The sequence below is a fragment of the Symphalangus syndactylus genome, chromosome 24 (genome assembly GCF_028878055.3).
Source record: "Symphalangus syndactylus isolate Jambi chromosome 24, NHGRI_mSymSyn1-v2.1_pri, whole genome shotgun sequence".
Lineage (NCBI taxonomy): Eukaryota > Metazoa > Chordata > Mammalia > Primates > Hylobatidae > Symphalangus > Symphalangus syndactylus.
This window is the reverse complement of record NC_072446.2, coordinates 62457058-62476662: the sequence shown is the minus strand read 5'-3', so window position 1 is coordinate 62476662 and position 19605 is coordinate 62457058. Positions and strand designations below refer to the sequence as shown.

At 42.0% G+C, this 19605-nt stretch overlaps 1 protein-coding gene and 1 long non-coding RNA gene across 7 annotated transcripts in view; both read right to left on the bottom strand.

The window, feature by feature from the left end:
* The window catches only part of TASP1 (taspase 1), a 259013-nt gene extending 255098 nt beyond the window's left edge, over nucleotides 1–3915 (bottom strand). For 3 of the 6 annotated variants that reach the window (XR_008654458.2, XM_055265085.2, XM_055265081.2), the window contains exon 1: nucleotides 3723–3769. The gene's annotated coding sequence lies outside the window, so the exon portion shown is untranslated. Of the gene's footprint in view, nucleotides 1–3347 lie in introns of all 6 variants that reach the window. The other 3 variants (XM_055265078.2, XM_055265079.2, XM_063633986.1) reach the window with 3 other exon arrangements.
* A 1036-nt stretch (nucleotides 3916–4951) lies between these two features.
* LOC134735902 (uncharacterized) overlaps nucleotides 4952–19605 on the bottom strand; it is a 51015-nt gene continuing 36361 nt past the window's right edge. The window contains exon 2 of the long non-coding RNA XR_010119490.1: nucleotides 4952–6883. This is a non-coding gene — a long non-coding RNA (uncharacterized lncRNA). The remainder of the gene's footprint in view (nucleotides 6884–19605) is intronic.

Here is a 19605-nt window from a genome sequence, read left to right as displayed (position 1 = left end):
CACAGATGCCTCTAAGGAGAACTAGCCGACTGAGGGGCAAGGATGAAAGGGAAACTTAATCTTCTCCTAATAGCCTCTTATATTTGAATTTTTTTTTTTTTACTTGGTACTATTTACCAAAAAGAGACGATTTAAGTTGGCCATCTCTGAGATCAAGATGAGTTTACATTAATTTGATTATCAAGGCCAGGAGAGAAACGCAGACTATAACGTTTTTTCTGCAGGGACTTTCATGGCACTAATTTAAGGTATAAATCTTGCCTCATCTCTCTAAAAGATTGTTTTATTTTCCTACTGTATGTGATGACATTGTTTTTTTTTTTTCTTTACACCACTTTGAAAACTACCACATATCCTGTTGCTGTGGTGTTAAAGTTTTTCACCGTGGGTTTGCTTATTCTTTAAGAAGCAGTTGAAAAAGGAAGTAAGTCATGGAATTCATCCATCTTACAGCAAAGGGCTTTGACAGAAATCCAGCCCTTAAGCTATTACAACTCATGAATAAATAACTGTGTTGTTGCTTTTTTTTTTTTTTTTTTTTGGAGACAGAGTCTCACTCTGTCACCCAGGCTGGAGTGCAGTGGCATGATCTCAACTCACTGCAATCTCTGCCTCCCAGGTTCAAGCGATTCTTGTGTCTCAGCCTCCCGAGTAGCTGGAAGTACGGGCGCACGCCACGATGGCCGGCTAATTTTTTTGTGTGTGTGTGTGTGTTTTTAGTAGAGATGGGGTTTCACTACGTTGGTTAGGCTGGTCTTGAACTCCTGACCTCAAATGATCCACCTGCCTGGGCCTCCCAAAGTGCTGGGATTACAGGCGTGAGCCACCACAACTGGCCTTGTGTTGTTGCTTTTAACATCATGATATTGAAGGTTTAATGCCTCATTAAATGAACTCCAGGACATACTTAAATTAATCTTTGAACCAGTAATTCCACTTCTAAGAAAACTTTCTACCAAAATAACTAAATAGAGAAAAGGTTTTATGCCTTTTATACCATGTTTAACACAGGATAATTTAGAATAACAAAAATCTGGGAACAACCTAAATGTCCAATACAGAAAAACAGTTAAGAAAACAATAACCTACACTTTTATGATCAACTGATTTTCAACAAGGGTATTGAAATGGTTTCCACCATTCAATGGAGGAAAGGACAGTCCTTTCATCAAATGATGCTAGAACTGGATATCCACACGCAATAGAATGAAACTGAACTCCTACCTCACATCATACAGAAAAATTAACTCTAAATATCCTCCCTATTGCACTTGACAAGTCTTTGAAAAAAAATTCTAAGTAGATCAAAGACCTAAATGTAAGAGCTAAAACTATAAAACTCTTAGAAAGAAACACAGGGGTAAATATTTATGACCTTGGGTCTGGCAATGGTTTCTTGGATATGACATAGAAGCACAAGCAAGCAAAGAAAAAAAAACAGATAAATCAGATTGTACTAAAATTTTAAACTTTTTTTTTTTTTTTTTGGAGACAGAGTCTCACTCTGTTGCCCAGGCTAGAGTGCAGCAGCCTGATCTCAGTTCACTGCAACCTCTGCCTCCCAGGTTCAAGCAATTCTCATGCCTCAGCCTCCTAAGTAGCTGGGATTAAAGGCACCTGCCACCACGCCCAGCTAATTTTTGTATTTTTAGTAGAGACAGGTGTTTCACCATGTTGGCCAGGCAGGTCTCAAACTCCTGACCTCAAGTGATTCACCTGCCTTGGCCTCTCAAAGTGCCAGGATTACAGATGTGAGCCATCAAACAAAAATTTTAAACTTCTGTTCCTCAAAGGACACCATTCAAGACAGTAAAAGGACAACCCATAAAATGGGAGAAAATGCAAGAAAATATTGCAAATCATGTATTTGGAAAGGGACTTACATTTAGAATATAGAAAGAACTCATACAACTTTAACATAAGACAATTCAATTTAAAAATGGGCAAAGGAATTAAATGGACATTTCTCCAAAGATATACAAAGGGTCAATAAGCACATTAAAAGATGCTCAACATTATTAGCCATCAGGGAAATGCAAATCAACACTACAATGAGCTACCACTTTATAAGTACTAAGACTGCTATAACCAAAAAGAAAGATAAGTGCTCCCAAGGATATGAAGAAATCAGAACCCTTATAACCTGCTGGTGGGAATGTCAAATGGTGCAGTTTGGAAAACATTTGGCACTTACTCAAAAAGTTAAACATAGAGTTACCATATGCCCACCAATTCCACTTCTAGGTATATACCCAAGAGAACTGAAAGCATATGTCCATACAAAAACTTGTACACAGATGTTTACAGCAGAATTATTCAAAATAGCCAAAAAGTAGAAACAACCTAAATGTCCATCGACTGATGATGGTTAAGCAAAATGTAGTATATTCACACAATAGAACATTACCCACCCATAAAACAGAATGAAATACTGATACACAGACATTGACGAACCTTGAAAACATACTAACTGAAAGACACCAGACAAGTTAGGCCATATATTCTATGATTCCATTTACATGAAATGCCAGTATAGGAAAATCCATAGACACAGAAAGCAGATTAGTGGTTACAAGGCCTGGGAGAGAAAGCGGAGAATCTAATGGGGAGAGACTGTCATGGGTATAGGATTTCTTTTGGGGGTGATGAAAATGTTCTGAAAGTAGATAGTGGTGATGGGTGTACAACTTTGCGATATGAGAAAAAGCACTGAAATTTACAATTCAAAAGAATAAATTTTATGGTGTATGAATACCTTAATAAGACTTTCTCAAGAGGAAAAAAGACAATCTATCCGTGCAATGAATACAATGTATGTAACTATGCCTCTTAGTTATAACCGTATTTTACACGCATACATTACGATCACAAATAGGTTAATATGAATAAAATGTTTGAAAAAGGATCAAAATGCTGGGTTGGCAGAACTATAGGTGATCTCTTCAAAACTATTTCTGCATTTTCCAGATGTTCCTTGGTAAGCACTGCTTTTTGTAAATGGTAGGGAAAAGTTTTATTTACAACAAAAAAGATAAATGATTAAACTCCTAAGAATATAAGTAAAAATTCCTTCGCTAATAAAGAATAATAATAATTCAGCAATCTAATGGCCCCTAAAACACCTTTCCTTCCCCTCCCCTACAGAAGCCAGGAAAGTTGAACTCTCTCCTTCCGGAAACATGATACCCTCGATTTCCAGAACACCTCCGGCTCCTGCTTTTCCCCTCTCCTCTCCAGCTGCTCCATCTTCTCGGTCCTTTCCTCCTCCTCCTCCTCCTAAGTAGTAAATGCTAACGACCCGCAGGACTCTCATCAGGCCTCTATTACTAAGTAAGGGGCTGCCTTACCCCCAACCCGCCACCGAGGACAAGGCGCACATTCTCGGCTCTCTGCGAACCTCGGACTCTGAGACATCTCCAGCCTGAGACTGCAAAGTGGGTGAAGAACTGCGAGAACTCCCCACATACAGACAGTCCTTCCCCGGTGGCCACGAGGACGCCAACCCGGAGATGAGGATGGGAAGGGGGACGACGGGGCCGCCTAGAGCGACCAAGACTAGGGAACTACGGACATCCTGGCCCCCTCCTCTAGCCCTGCCCGGGGCAAGGGGTGTCCTGCGCGCCGCCCCCTCTCGGACCCGGAGAGGACGTCCCAGCTAGCGTACGGGGCCCACACGCAGAGGCGGCAGCGGCGCGGACAGCGTGGGAAAAAGGGACACTCACCCGCTTCAGCCCCGAGCCTTCACTGCACCGGAAGTAGTCACCAGCCCGTTGCCAGGGTGAGGAAGCGGGGGTGACACCAAGTCTCCCCATTGGTCATTCCGGGTACCACGTGGCCGGAAGCAGCCTCACACAAGCGGCTCTGACTCCTCCCTCCGCTTCGGAGCTGCTCACCTGGCCTCAGAGGTGCAGCGCTAACTCCACCTGGGGCTTCGTTCTGAGCTGCGCATGCGCTGTTGCCTATCTCTGCCCACCCCGCCCCTGAATAAGCCCGCAGGATGTGATTGTATCTGAGTGGTTGATTGATTAATACTGTGATAAGAAATGAAATTAAACTGACCATCATTTATGTAGGTGTCGCATAAGAGCTTACTTTCTTTCAATCCTTACAGCACTCTTATACGGTAGGGAAAACTAAGGTTCTGTCTGCATTGCTTGTAGGAGTTGGGGCACGAGCCTTGCCCAGAGGGAAGGAGAGTGTAGGCGGTCTTTTATCGGCTAGGATGTAATACCAAAACCCAGTCATGGGTTTTGATGACCCATGACTGATGGATTTCCCTTATACTTCAACCAAAACATCACGTCGAACTGAATGTAAAGGCAGAAATGAGAATCTAACTGGCTTCTTTAAGCCAGATATAGAGGAATTTACACTAATGCAAAAGATAACACTTTTCTTACCACATTTTTTTGTTTTTGGAAAATATTTATTCTTCATTAAAATGTGTTAATTATATTAACACATAATGCTTTATGATTGTTATTTTAAATAACTTTTTAACATTTCAGTTTTTTTTTTTTTTTTTTTTTGGAGATGGAGTTTCACTCTGTCAACCAGGCTGGAGTGCAATGGCACGATCTCGGCTCGCTGCAACCTCTGCCTCCCAGGCTAAAGCAATTCTCCTGCCTCAGACTCCTGAGTAGCTGGGATTACAGGGGCCCGCTACACACCTGACTAATTTTTTGTATTTTTAGTAGAGATGGGTTTTCACCATGTTGGCCATGCTGGTCTGGAACTCCTGACCTCAGGTGATCCGACTGCCTTGGCCTCTCAAAGTTCTGGGATTACTGGTGTGAGCCACTGCACCCAGCCACACTTCAGCTTTGTATTCAATTTTTAATATAGTAAATATTAATAGATGTAACCCACAGAAACAAAAGCTTTGGAGTGTTCTCTACTATTTTGAGGAGTATAAAGGTATGCTGAAACCACAAAGTTCGAGAACCACTGATACCATTATCATAAATATAACCTATGTGGTTTTATTATGTAACTTGGGGCTTTTTTTCTTTCTCTTCTACCACTGGCTTCTTAAGGAGGGGCAAGGGGAAGAAGTTTATTACATAGCAAGAATAACAGTTTATTACATAGCAATAGTAACTGAAACCGATTTTGTTACCTAGAAGTACGATGGATATTATAACAAAACATAACATAATAACATCATAAAAGTAAAACGTGTGGCATTGGCTTTGGAACTAGGTAAAGCAGCAAGAGCAGGAAGGGAACAAAAGTATTAACAAGACTCTAAAAGGACTTGAGGAAGCTGCCAATGAGGGCTTAAAGGGAGCTAAGGAAGATGTTATTGGAAGCTGGAGAAAATGGGGCCCTTGTTATATAGTGCCAGAAAGTTTGGCCCAGGCATTAGGGAGCAGACACAAACCATCCCCATTGTGCCCTTTCTGAATTCCTCACCTGCAGAATCCATCAGCATAATAAAATAGTTGTTCTTTTGCACCTTTAAAGTGGATTTTTACACAGCAATATTAACTGGAACCAGCAGGAATAAAAGAAAGATGTTAAAGTTTTAAAAAGACATAGACATGCTCCCTTCCATTTCTTAGGCAATATTCTTCCCGGAATTTAACTACATTATAATAATCATCTCCCAGTGCTGCTCTGTACACTTTTGTCTTGGATATCATACCCAGATGCCACACAGGCCATCCTCTGGTAGGTGAATACTGCTCAAGTAAAAGCAACAAAATTCTTCGGACCCTTTTTTTTATTATTATTATTATTGAGACAGTCTCACTCTGCTGCCCAGGCTAGAATGCAGTGGTGCAATCTCAGCTCACTGCAACCTCTGCCTCCCCGGTTCAAGTGATTCTCCTGCCTCAGCCTCCCCAGTGGCTGGGATTACAGGTGCTTGTGACCACGCCCGGCTAATTTTTGTCTTTTTAGTAAAGATGGGGTTTTGTCATGCTGGCCAGGCTGGTCTCGAGCTCCTGACCTTAGGTAATCCACCCATCTCGGCCTCCCAAAGTGCTGGGATTACAGGCATGAGCCACCGCGCCCGGCCCAGACCCAAGTTTTAACATTTTTAACCTGCACTGGGTACAGTAAAAATGAGATCCTTTGAAATATTAATAATGAACAGTTGTAATATCTATTTGATTCACCCAACCTGTTAAATATGAAAGGAAAGTCTATAGTAGTAAATCTCCTTCAGAAAAAATCTGGTTGCCTCCCTCTTCCTGTTTCCACCTCTCCCAAACCCGGAAGAGCAGCAAGCTGAGGAATTACTTCCTTTATCTCAAATAATCATGTCTGCTGCATCTTGATCTTTGTACTCTTAAGTAAGCCCCCTCTGTCCTGGTTCCCTGGGTGTCTCCTTTTGTTTTGTATTCCTGGAAAACACTGTTGCTTTAACACGTGTGTTAGAAATGTAACATAACAATAGTGATAGTTTGCAATTGTTGTGAGACAAGTTAACACCAATTCACCTGCTTAAGACAACACAAATGTAATATTTCTGTTTCTGTGGATCAGGTGTCCAGGTCTCTGCTCAGATCTCAGAGGCTGAAATCAAAGTGTCAGTCAGAGTTGCCAACTCATCAGATGCCCAGAGCGATTCTCCAAGCTCATTCAGGTGATTGGCAGAATTCAAATCCTTGCAGCTGTAGAGCTGGCCGCTTTTGTCTTCTTCAAGGTCAGAAGGAGCAGTCCTCTGTGACTTTTCCACCTTGAAAGGACTCAACTGATTAGGTCAGGTCCCCCAGGGTAATCTCTCCTTTGATGAACACAGAGTCAGTGATTAGTCGTCAAGTTTCAGGAAGGATGGCCATCATATTCTCAGCTTCCATTCACACTCCAGGGGAGAGGATCATACAGGGTCTGTGCACCAGGGGTAGAAATCTTGCAGGCCGTCTTAGAATTTTGCCTACCACGTGGAAAAAAGAAAGTTTCAATTATAGACGGACTGCAACAACCCTTCAAGCAGTCCTATGGTAGACAGCAGTTGTTTCGCCTGCCCGGCATGAATTCCTTCTTATTTCTTCTAACAGCACCCCACTTCACTTCCAGTGACTGCCCTTCACCACTTGTACCCAGCGTAAGTGGGACTGTCCATCAGGATGCTCCATGGGATGATCAATTGACCCATGCTAAGCTAAAGCCGCTTCTTGTCTGGAATTTGAAAATTGACAGCAATAATGCAAAGAGTAAAAGCAGTTGTTATTCAACCAAGGTTACAGAGTTCCCTGTTACTGCTCCAGAGCTTGTATTTTTCCAAAACCTGCTTCCTTAGTTTTTCTTTCAATTGTCTTAGGTACTCCCTATCCTTCCAACAAATTCCTTTTTTCTTCTTTAATTTATAAAATTTTGAGCAAGACAAACAATCCAGAGATTACTTGACTCCCATGTCAAGCCCTGATGACAACACATTGTCTTCGGAGCCCTGACAAAGACTGGTAAGATGAAAGGTGGCCTACCTGCCATCTCTGGTTTCATCCTTGTTGTCTGTCAATTATCTGGCCAGCTATGTTATCATTCCCCATTCATAAGGCAATATAAATGTTCTTCCTGCACAACAAACTGTCTGACCAGTTTGTGATTTAACACCTTTCTCTGCAACCTCTTAGCTTTTTTATTGTAACATGTAAAGAGTGTCCCCCCATTCTCATAAGCTTGTTATAAACATTAAATACAATTTGCTGAACCAGAACCAGTGTCAGCTTCTCAATCACTTTTTCCTAACCACCTTGTTTTAAATTGCAATCACACTCCCCTGCCTGTTCTTCCTGTTTTATCTCTATCAGTAGCACACACCCCAACTAATCCTCTAAAATTTTCCCCATTCTTTTAGTTTATTAATCATCTCTCCTGTAAAGTCAGTTCCATAAAGATGGGGCTATCTTTATTTATTTATTTATTTTTTTTTTTTTTTAATTATACTTTAGGGTTTTAGGGTACATGTGCACAATGTGCAGGTTTGTTACATATGTATCCATGTGCCATGTTGATTTCCTGCACCCATTAACTCGTCATTTAGCATTAGGTGTATCTCCTAATGCTGTCCCTCCCCCCTCCCCCCACCCCACAACAGTCCCCGGAGTGTGATGTTCCCCTTCCTGTGTCCATGAGTTCTCATTGTTCAATTCCCACCTGTGAGTGAGAACATGCGGTGTTTGGTTTTTTGTCCTTGCGATAGTTTACTGAGAATGATGTTTTCCAGTTTCATCCATGTCCCTACAAAGGACACGAACTCATCATTTTTTATGGCTGCATTTTTTTTTTTTTTTTTTGAGACAGTGTCTTGTTGTAGCACCCAGGCTGGAGTGTAGTGATGCTACCATGGCTCACTGCAGCCTCAAACTCCTGGGATCAAGCCATCCTCCTGCCTAAGTCTCCCAAGTAGCTGGGACTACAGGTGTGAGCAATTGCACCCAGCTAGAACAGAGATTTAAAAAGAAAAAAAAAACCATTTTATTGATGTTAAACATAAATACAGAAAAGTACAGCTTGATGATTCTTCATATAGTAAACACAGTGTGTAACCACTCCTCAGATCAAGTGAAAAAAATCATGACCTCGCCCCAGGGTAATCCTGACATCTAACATCACACATCCATTTTCTCTATATTTAAACATTATCTGAATGGAATTTTACAGTATGAAAATTCTTTTATGTGTATTAATGTCACACGTTGAGATTAGTCCACGTTGGATGTTTATTCTCCTTGCCATGTGGTATTTCACTGAGATAATTTATCCATTATATTGTGTTTTCTTTCCAGATTTTAGGTTCAGGGATACATGTACAGGTTTGTTACAGGGGTAAATTGTGTGCTGCAGGAGTTTGGTGTACAGATTATTTTGTCACTCAAGTAATAAGCATAGTACTTGATAGGTAGTTTTTTGATCCTCAGTCTCCTCCCGCTATGGATCGTCAAGTAGGTCCAGGTGTCTATTGTCGCCTGCATTGTGTCCATGTGTACTCAATGATTAGCTCCCACTTACAAATGACAAACTGGGATGTGTGGTTTTCTCCTCCTGCGTTAGTTTGCTTAGGATAATGGCCTCCAGCTTCATCCATGTTGCTGTAAAAGACATGGTCTCATTCTCTTTTATGGCTGCTTGGTATTCCATAGCGTATAAGTACCACATTTTCTTTATCCAGTCCATCGTTGATGGGCATCTAGGTTGACTGCATGTCTTTGCCATTGTGAATAGTGCTGCAATGAACATATGCATGTGTGTCTTTATGGTAGAACAATTTATATTCCTTTAGGCATATACCAGTAAGGGGATTGCTGGGTTAAATGGTAGTTCTGTTTTAAGTTCTTTGAGAAATCTCCAGACTGCCTTCCACAGTGGCTGAACTAATTTACATTCCCACCAGCAGGGTATAGGCATTCCCTTTTCCCCACAACTTCGTCAGCATCGATTGTCTTTTGACGTTTTAGTAACAGCCATTCTGACTGGTATGATGTGATATCTCATTGCGGTTTTGATTTGCATTCCTCTAATGATTAATGATGTTGAGCATTTTTTCATAAGCTTGTTGGATACATTTGTCTTCTTTTGAGAATTGTTTGCTCATGTTCTTTACCCATTTTTTAATGGAATTTTTTTGTTTTGGCTTGTTAATTTGTTTAATTTCCTTACAGATTCTGGATTAGACCTATGTCAGATGCATAGTTTGCAAATATTTTCTCCCATTCTGTAGGTTGTCAGTTTACTCTGTTGATAGTTTATTTTGCTGTGCAGAGGCTCTTTAGCTTAATTAGGTCCCACTTATCTATTCTTGTTTTCATTGCAATTGCTTTCGAAGTCTTCATCATAAAATCTTTGCTAAAGCCTATGTCCAAAATCATATTTTCTAGGTTTTTCTCTAGAGTTTTTATAGTTTTGGGTTTTACATTTAAGTCTTTAATCCATCTTGAGTTGATTTTTGTATATGGTAAAAGGAAGTGGTCCAGTTTCAATCTTCTGCATATGGCTAAACAGTTATCCCAGCACCATTTATTGAATAGGGAGTCATTTCTTCATTGCTTGTTTTTGCCAGCTTTGTTGAAGTTCAGATAGTTGCAGGTGTGAGGCATTATTTCTGGACTCTCTATTCTGTTTCATTGGTCTGTGTGTCTGTTTTGTACCAGTACCATACTGGTTTGATTACTGTAGGCTTATAGTATACTTTCAAGTCAGGTAGTGTCATGCCTTCAGCTTTGTTCTTTTTGCTTAGGATTGCTTTCACTATTTGGGTTATTTTGGAGTCTCATATGAATTTTAGAGTAGTTTTTTTCTAATTCCATGAAAAATGTAATGGTAGTTTGATAGGAGTAGCATCAGCATTAAATCTATAAATTGCCTTGGGCACTATGGCCGTTTTAACAATATTGATCCTTCCTATCCATAAGCATGGAATGTTTTGTTTGTGTTAGCTCTGATTTCTTTCAGCTGTGTTTTGTAATCCTCATTGTAGAGATCATTCACCTCCCTGGTTAAGTGTATTCCTAGGTATTTCATTCTTTTGTGGCTATTGTAAATGGGATTGCACTCTGCATTTGGCTCTCAGCTTGGACATTATTGGTATGTAGAAATGCTACTAATTTTTGTATGTTGATTTTATATCCTTAAACTTTGCTGGCCATGGTTCACACCTGTAATCCCAGCACTTTGGGAGGCCAAGGCGGGTGGATCACTTGAGGTCAAGAGTTCAAGACCAGCCTGACTAAAATGGTGAAGCCCCGTCTCTACTAAAAAAAAAATACAAAATTAGTCAGGTGTGGTGGCGCATGCCTGTAATCTCAGCTACTTGGAAGGCTGAGGCAGGAGAATTGCTTGAACCAGGGAGGTGGAGGTTGCACTGAGCCAAGATCGCGCCATTGCACTCCAGCCTGGACAACAAGAGCAAAACTCTCTCTCTAAAAAAAAAAAAAAAAAAAAGACAATAAAACAACAACAAAAAAAACTTTGCTGAAGTGTTTTTTCATATCATATATAGAATCTCTTGGGTCAAGACTATGTGGTTTTCTAGGTACAGAATCATATCATCCGCAAAGAGAGATAGTGTGACTTCCTCTCTTTCTATTTAGATGTCCTTTATTTCTTTCTCTTGCCTGGTTGTTCTGGCTAGGACTTCTAGTATAATACTATGTTGAATAGGAGTGGTGAGAGTGGGCATCTTTGTCTTGTTCTGGTTCTCAAGGGGAATGCTTCTAGCTTTTATCCATTCAGTATGATGTTGGCTATGGGTTTGTCAGAGATGTCTCTTATTATTATTATTATCATTATTATTATTATTATTTTGAGATGGAGTCTCGCCCTGTTGCCCAGGCTGGAGTGCAGTGCGATCTTGCCTCACTGCAACCCCCACCTCCTCGGTTCAAGTGATTCTCCTGCCTCAGCCTCCCGAGTAGCTGGGATTACAGGAGCACACCACCACACCCAGCTAATTTTTGTATTTTAGTAGAGATGGGGTTTCACCATTTTGGCCAGGCTGGTCTTGAACTCCTGACCTCAAATGATCCTCCTGCCTTGGCCTCCCAAAGTTCTGGGATTACAGGCGTGAGCCACCACACCCAGCCAAGACCACCTTTTGATGGGCAGAGTAGCACATGCCTGTAGGGAGGGAAGGAATTGATGGTGGCATTGTTGGAGACAAATTGCCACACGCAATAAGGGTTCAATGGTGGCATGCCCCCAACATCCCCTTTGGTTACTAAAGCAAGAAAAAAACTGAATTTATTAAAAGGATGGGAGTAGCTCACAAAATCAAAAAGAAGACTCTCAGAAAAGATAGGAACTAAAGAAGTTCTAGCTAGCAAGTACTAATGGACATGTTTTCGAGGTACAGCCACAAGATAAATCAACTTTATGTGTTTCTCGTACTTTTGTCTTCCTGCTCAAATTCCAAGCTAAAAAAATTTTATCACATAATTGAATCAGTGTTTGCACCTTGTCCAAGAGAGGACAAGATCCTTGAACTCATACTCCCTCTAAAACTGCATAAAATGGGAGAAGGAAATCAATAAACTATTTCCAAGATGAGAAACATGGAAGCCAGGCTGCAGAACAACAATGCTCATTGTCCAGGATGCCTTGGGTATAACTTTACCTAAAATAAGAGGTCCAGCAAGGGTTTCTCCAACTCCATATATATCCTTTAAAAAAAAAAACCTGGGCTGAGCATGGTGGCTCACGCCTGTAATCCCAGCACTTTGGGAAGCCAAGGCAGGTGGATCACGAGGTCAGGAGATAGAGACCATCCTGGCTAACATGGATGCCTCTATTAAAAATAGAGGCTAACCCTGCCTCTATTAAAAATACAAAAAATTAGCTGGGCATAGTGGCACGCACCTGTAGTGCTAGCTACTTGAGAGGCTGAGGCAGAAGAATCGCTTCAACCCAGGAGGTGGAGGTTGCAATGAGCCAAGACCGCACCACTGCATTCCAGCCCAAGTGACAGAGCAAGACCGTGTCAAAAAAAAGAAAAAAGAAAAACTGCCTCTATGCTATGTTATCTATGTCTGTGAATTCAACAAAGTTTCACCAAACTTAAAAATGTATTATTTGTTTGGAATTATTAATCATTGTTATTTTATATAGTTTAGAACTAACAACATTTCTCCATCCTTTATGATCTTGGTGAAGAAGAGTATACCTGATAGTACTTGGGGAAAAAATGTATTTAGCTTCTATTTCACTGTTTCTCTCAAGTGTGAGGATAACATTGAAGGGATGTAATTTGTATACTAAACTAACTTTTTATTTTTTTAATGTATTTTATTTGTAGAGATGGGGGAGGTCTCACTGTATTGTCCAGGCTGGTCTTAAACTCCTGGGCTCCAGTGATACTCTCACCTTGGCCTCCCAAACTGCTGAAATTACAGGCATGAGCCACCACACCCAGCCCTAAACTAACTTTTGAAAAACATTTTATGAATTTTTTTTTTTTTTTTGAGACAGAGTCTCTCTCTGTCTCCCAGGTTGGAGTGCAGTGGCGTGATCTCGGCTCACTGCAACCTTCATCTGCCGGGTTCAAGCAATTCTGCCTCAGCTGCCTGAGTAGGTGGGATTACAGGCATGTGCCGCCATACCTGGCTAATTTTCATATTTTTAGTAGAGATGGGGTTTTGCCATGTTAGCCAGTCTGGTCTCGAACTCCTGACCTCAGGTGATCCGCCCGCCTCAGCCTCCCAAGTGCTGGGATTACAGGCATGAGCCACTGCACACGGCCCATTATGGAAAATTTTTAAAATCTGTTCAAATAAGACAACAATGGGGCGGGTGCGGTGGCTCACGCCTGTAATCCCAGCACTTTGGGAGGCTGATGTGGGTGGATCACCTGAGGTCAGGAGTTCGAGACCAGCCTAGCCAACCTGGTGAAACCCCATCTCTGCTAAAAATACAAAAATTAGCTGGGCCTGTTGGTGGGTGCCTGTAATCCCAGCTACTTGGGAGACTGAGGCAGGAGAATCACTCGAACCCGGGATGCGGAGGGTGCAGTGAGCCGAGATCACGCCATTGCACTCCAGCCTGGACATCAAGAGCGAAACTCCGTCTCAAAAAGAAATAAAAAATAAATAACACAACAACGAAGTTTACAGCATCGATTCACTCTTCCTTCCTTTTGAATGAAATCCCATGTTCCAGTCACCAATTAGTCTGTAGTTTATCTGAGTTTATTCTGGCTGCTCACACTTTGTTAGCAGATGATTCTCGTGCCCAGATTGCAGCTACTTGGCTACCTCTAGTCTCAGCCCTGGCAAGCAGCTCCGGCCTGCACCATCAGCTTCCCTATCCTTCTGCTTTCTGTCCCAGAGCCAGCTCCAACGCCCAAGCATAACCTGGGGGCACATGGAAGTGAGCGCCTACCAAGGGGGGTGTTCACCCTCAACCAAAGAGGGGATTTAAATGCTCCAGCCTTAAGCCCTTCAGGCCAATTCTGAGAGGCAAACTGTAAACTTCTCGGAGTTCTTGGGATACTGAGTCTTGCAGCAAAGGATGAAGTGTCCTGACATTGGCTTTTCCTTCCTTTCTGCCTTACTCTTCATAGCCTCTCACTTTGCTGTCTGCAATCACCTGCCAAAAAACTCCCTGCACCTACACTCCTGTCTAGGGATTTGTATTCACGGGAACCCAAATTTAGACAGGCTCCTTTATCCAGTCATATCTTTTGGTTACTGGCAACATCTAACATTGATTTATATAAAGCTCATTTTGCAGACATAACTCAAGATGTTTTTTCAAGAAGTTGGCTGATGTAATTAACTGCTGTAGAGAACAGCATTATGTAGGAGCAGCATTATTTTGCTCTTCCTCTTTTTTGAGACAGAGTTTCGCTCTGTTGCCCAGGCTGGAGTGCAGTAGCACAATCTCAGCTCACTGCAACCTCCACCTCCCAGGTTCTAGTGATCCTCTTCCTTCAGCCTCCCAAGTAGCTGGGACTATCAGCGTGCACCACCATGCCCAGATAATTTTTGTAATTTGCCATGTTGGCCAGGCTGGTCTCAAACTCCTGACCTCAGGTGATCCGCCCTCCTTGGCCTCCCAATATTTTACCTTTCTACAGAAATTGAGTAGCACTCTCTTCAATATTCTTGCTTAGTTAAAAGGGAGGGAGGGAGGGAGTGAGGGAAAGAGAGAGGGAGGAAGGAAGGAAAGAAGAAAGGAAAGAGGAGAGGGAAACGAATAAGCTCTTCTTTCTGACAGTTTTTACTACAGAATTTAAGTGTGCTTTTGGAGCTGAACACAAAAAACTTCACCCACCCAATCTGAGTTCCGAGCTTTACCTCTAAATCTTGTACTAGAGCCATCTAACCCGTGGGTACTCTTAGGATGTGTTAGCAAGTGAATTGGCTGTCAGCACTTTGAGACCTGGGAACACACCCAGGCCCCCAGGGAAGCCGGACCCAGAGGTCAGAGGACAGCACTATTGTAGCCCAGTGTCTCTAATGGGAAACAGATGCTCCCAGCTGTCGCCTGCCATCAGCCTGCTCACTGAATGTTTTCAGCCCTGGCTCCTTCTGGACCAATCCAGCTGTATAAACACATTTTATCCGCAAGCCTGGTTGTGGGGGCAGCCAACCTATCTGTCTTCTTTTCTATTAGGAGAGCCTGACTGTGCTGAATCCAAGGTTTAACTCATTAGAATAACAGTTAAACAACCAAGGTTTAACTCATTAGAATAACAATTAAACAAAGGTAGGATTTTTTTTTTCATTTTTCTTTGTAAAGCTTCTATTTTCTTTTTGCTAACGGGTGATATTAGCTGATGGTTAATCTATTGAAAGTTAGGGGCAAAGGAAATCTGTTTGAAATGAGAATTTTTTTTGTTTTTTGATGGAGTCTCACTCTGTCACCCAGGCTGGAGTGCAGTGTCATGATCTCAGCTCACTGCAACCTCTGCCTCTCAGGTTCAAGCAATCATCTTGCCTCAGCCTCCACAGTAGCTGGGATTACAGGCGCATGCCACCATGACTAGCTGAGTTTTGTATTTTTGGTAGAAACAGGATTTCACCATGTTGGCCAGGCTGGTCTTGAATTCCTGACCTCAAGTGATCCGTCTGCCTCGGCCTCCAAAAGTGCTAGGATTACAGGTGTGAGCCACCGCTCTTGGCCTGATATGAGATTGCTTTAAAGAGAGATGCAGACGTATGGGAGATCGGGATGCCTGACTTGTAGAAGTAATCACATGTCCTTAGGAGTATCACTTAGCCTCTTTGGGCTTCATTTTCCTTTTTCAGTAAAACGAAGGCATTAGACTTAACTGATCACTAAAGAACTTTCTCATTATTAACATTTTAAATAATTTGTCATTTTATGGCTTCTATACATTCTTTCATTTAACACATATTTTCTGAGCATCCGTTATGTACACAGCAGTCTTATTGGCACTTGTAAAACATTAACAGTAGAAGATTCCTTAGAGAGCCCAGGCCACAGGGCATCTGTTTCCTTGTCTCTCTCCAGCAACTCTTCCCTTTTGCTCCCAATAACAACAGTCACTTGGACCATGGTAATTTATCTGCATCTCCATTTTATGTGGCTTTGCTGGGTCTGCCAGTCACAGTGACATTGCAGCCCAGCCCAGGTATGAGCATGTGATCCAGGCCTTGCTAATGACATACCATGCCCTGGGCCATGTAAGTCTGGGCTCATGACTGATGCCAGTCCAATCCAAGTTCTGCCCTGAAATTTTCAACAATCATCTTTGGAGAGAAGATGCTCTTTTACATGTAGGGTTACTAAATAGGAAAGAGTGGCCGTTCCCTTTTTCTTTTGCATGGAGAAAGTTCGTCTAAAGTTGAAAAAAACTGAGGCCAACACATGAAGAGAAGGAGAGCCAGAGATGGGGAGAAATTTCAAATGGCCTCATTTGAAGCCCTTTCCCGCCCAGCTATGTTCACTAATCTCTCACTCCCTCTTCCTCTCTTTATCTCTCTCTCTCTCAGACAGTTTTGATCTCAAACTTTTGGCCTCAAGCGATCCTCTCATCCCGGCCTCTCAAAGTGCTGTGATTACAGGTGTCAGCCACTGTGCCCACCGCACGTGGCCACTCTCAGATAGTTTGAGATGGCTTTATGTCACTTTCAACCAAAAGACTCCTGACAAATACATAGTCAAACCCCCTTTTTTTTTTTTTTTTTTTTTTTTTAGTATAAGGAAACTGATTCTCGCAGTGTTTGGAATTTTTTCAAGCTTCCATGGTGAGTGAGTAGTAGAGGCGGTACACAATCATAGATCTCCTGACTTCCAAACCAGTTCTTTCATTTTCATGTTTCTTCCATCTTTGAATGATGAACATTTTCAAACATGCTGAAAATCTGAAAATAAAGAAAAGCAGGCCGAGTGTGGTGGCTCACGCCTGTAATCCCAGCACTTTCGGAAGCTGAGGTGGGTGGATCACCTGAGGTCAGGAGTTCAAGACCAGCCTGGCCAACACGGCGAAACCCAGTCTCTGTGAAAAATACAAAATTAGCCAGGCGTGGTGGTGGGTGCCTGTAATCCCAGCTACTTGGGAGGTTGAGGCAGGAGGATCACTTGAACCTGGGAGGGATGGGTTGCAGTAAACTGAGATTGCGCCACCGTAATCCAGCCTAGGCGACAGAGCAAAACTCCGTCTCAAAAATATTAATAATAATAATAATTGCAAAAACATGTGGCATATTTAACAACCAGTCACTGCAGTTTTTAGGTGAATTGAATCCTTACATATGTTATCAAACTGAAATGGGGTCTGCTTGCCTGGCACGGTAAGGCCAAACATCGGCATTGAGGTTTGCAGTCGGAGAAAGGAGGGTGTTTATTTGCAGGGCACCAAGCAAGTAGAATCTAGGCAGCTCGTGCTTAAGACCCAATCTCCTCGATGGTTTGTAAGTAAGGGTTTTTAAAGGCAGAGGTAAATTTCAGGAAAGCAGAAGTTACAGGCAAAATCATAAATCAATACATGGAGGTTGCATATTGGTTTGGCCTATAAAGGGCAGGATATCTTGAAGTGGGAGCTTCTAGGTCACAGGTAGATTCGAAGATTTTCTGATTTGCAGTTGATTAAGGAAGAGAAGCATTGTTTAAAAATTTGGAGTCAGCAGGCTGGCACAGTGGCTCATGCCTATAATCCCAGCGCTTTGGAAGCCTGGGGTGGGCGGATGACCTGAGGTCAGGAGTTCGAGACCAGCCTGATCAACCCATCTCTACTAAAAATACAAAATTAGCCAGGCGTGGTGGCAGGTGCCTGTAATCCCAGCTACTCGGAAGGCTGGGGCAGGAGAATCACTTGAACCCAGGAGGTGGAGGTTGCAGTGAGCCCAGATCACACCATTGCCCTCCAGCCTAGGCAACAAAAGCAAAACTCCGTCTCAAAAAAAAAAAAAAAATTTGGAGTCAGCAGAAAAAGAATGCCAGCCCCAGCCTGTGGATGTGACCTTCTGCAGGTACCTCAGGAATAAATTTAGAACAAAAAACAGCAGTCAGAATTCAGCTCTCAGTTCTCCCTTTTCTGAGGTCTTCGGGTCAGTGGGTCCATTTGATGGGGGGTCTGGATTTCTGAAAAACAACTCAGGGACATAAGTTGTTACCTTTAGGCCGGGTGTGGTGGCTCTTGCCTGTAATCCCAGCACTTCGGGAGGCTGAGCTGGGCGGATCACCTGAGGTCAGGAGTTTGTGACCAGCTTGGCCAACATGGTGAAACCCCATCTCTACTAAAAATACAAGAAATTAGTTTGACGTGGTGGCACGTGCCTGTAGTCACAGCTACTCGGGAGGCTGAGGCAGGAGAAGATGTTACCTTTAATTTATATAGGAAACCAAATATCCTGTGATTCTACCTTCCTTGGCTATTGTTTTAAGCTACTGTTACTTCTTGCTTATCTATTTGCTTATTTACTTCTCAGGGCTAGCCAGGTGCCTGGAATTTTCCTTGAAGGAACTTAAGATTTTCCTTTCTTTCCATGCTTGAGAGGGATCCCACAGACTCCTAGGAGGGGGTTCTGCTCCGTTTGCACCTCTCCTGGCCAAGTGATATCTCAGTAATGCTGCCAGTCACTCTCTAGATAAACAGCTCTAAGAGTAGTTTGGAGACACAGAAGCTGCGTAAGCCTGCAGAAAAAAGCTGGTCCTAAACTGAAACAGGCTGGGCTTTCACAAATTTTGCTTGTCCAAAAAACAGGCTCAAATTACATCCCAAACAACTCATGGCTTTTTATAGGGCTCTTTTAACACTTTAGCCAAATAATTGCTAGTTTATTTTGTGTAAATGGTTTAAATATATGTTTTAGCATTAAAATGATCCAAAACCAACACTTTGCATTGCTTTCAAGTGCCTTTTTAACCTGCCCTCAGTGGAAACCAGATTAACTTAATATTTTATAAGAAAAATGTCCTAATCTTCCCATTCTGCCCTCAGTGGTTCCAAAATCATGAGAAAATGGGCATCTTCAGTTTCTTCTATTTTCTGTAACTTTTCTTTAATTATTGAGATATTTATTCAGAAATGAACCAGGGAACATATGCTTCAAATTTTATTTTTATGGTTTTTTTTCACTATGCCATGAATAATGTCCAAAACATCAATATTAAACCAAATTAAACCATAACTGACAAGGGGACATTTGAATCTAATAGGTGGTCAACTGCATTTTTTCTGATCCAATTCTACAAATGTAGTAGAATTTGGACTAGAAAAATCCAAAATATTCTTAGAAACAACAAAATGGAAATTTTTAAAAGGAGAAATTCTATATAACATGGTCATTTAAAGCCAGATTTTCCACTGGAAAAATTTCCTGGGAGCAAAGCCATATTTATTAAAGACAAATGTACCTCAAGTACAGGAATATCTTTCTTTCAGGATTCTCAAAATGTAAATGTTTACACATACAAATAGTGACACATTGTACTTTACAGCAATATTTCTACAACTGTGGAGCTGGAAGAAACTATGATAAACTCTGTGGATCCTCTTGGGTGCCTTTTACCATTTCTGTGCCCTGCCCTTAGCTTCTATGTTTTTGCTTTTAACAGCCAGCATCTGTGACTCTTCAAAGCCATCCCTTGGACTGTTGGAGCCACTCTGCCCACTTTGAGGAGAGCTACAAGTGCCTAGGAGTTCACATCCACCCAGGATGTCCTTCGGCCAACAAATGACTGGTGGTGACATAT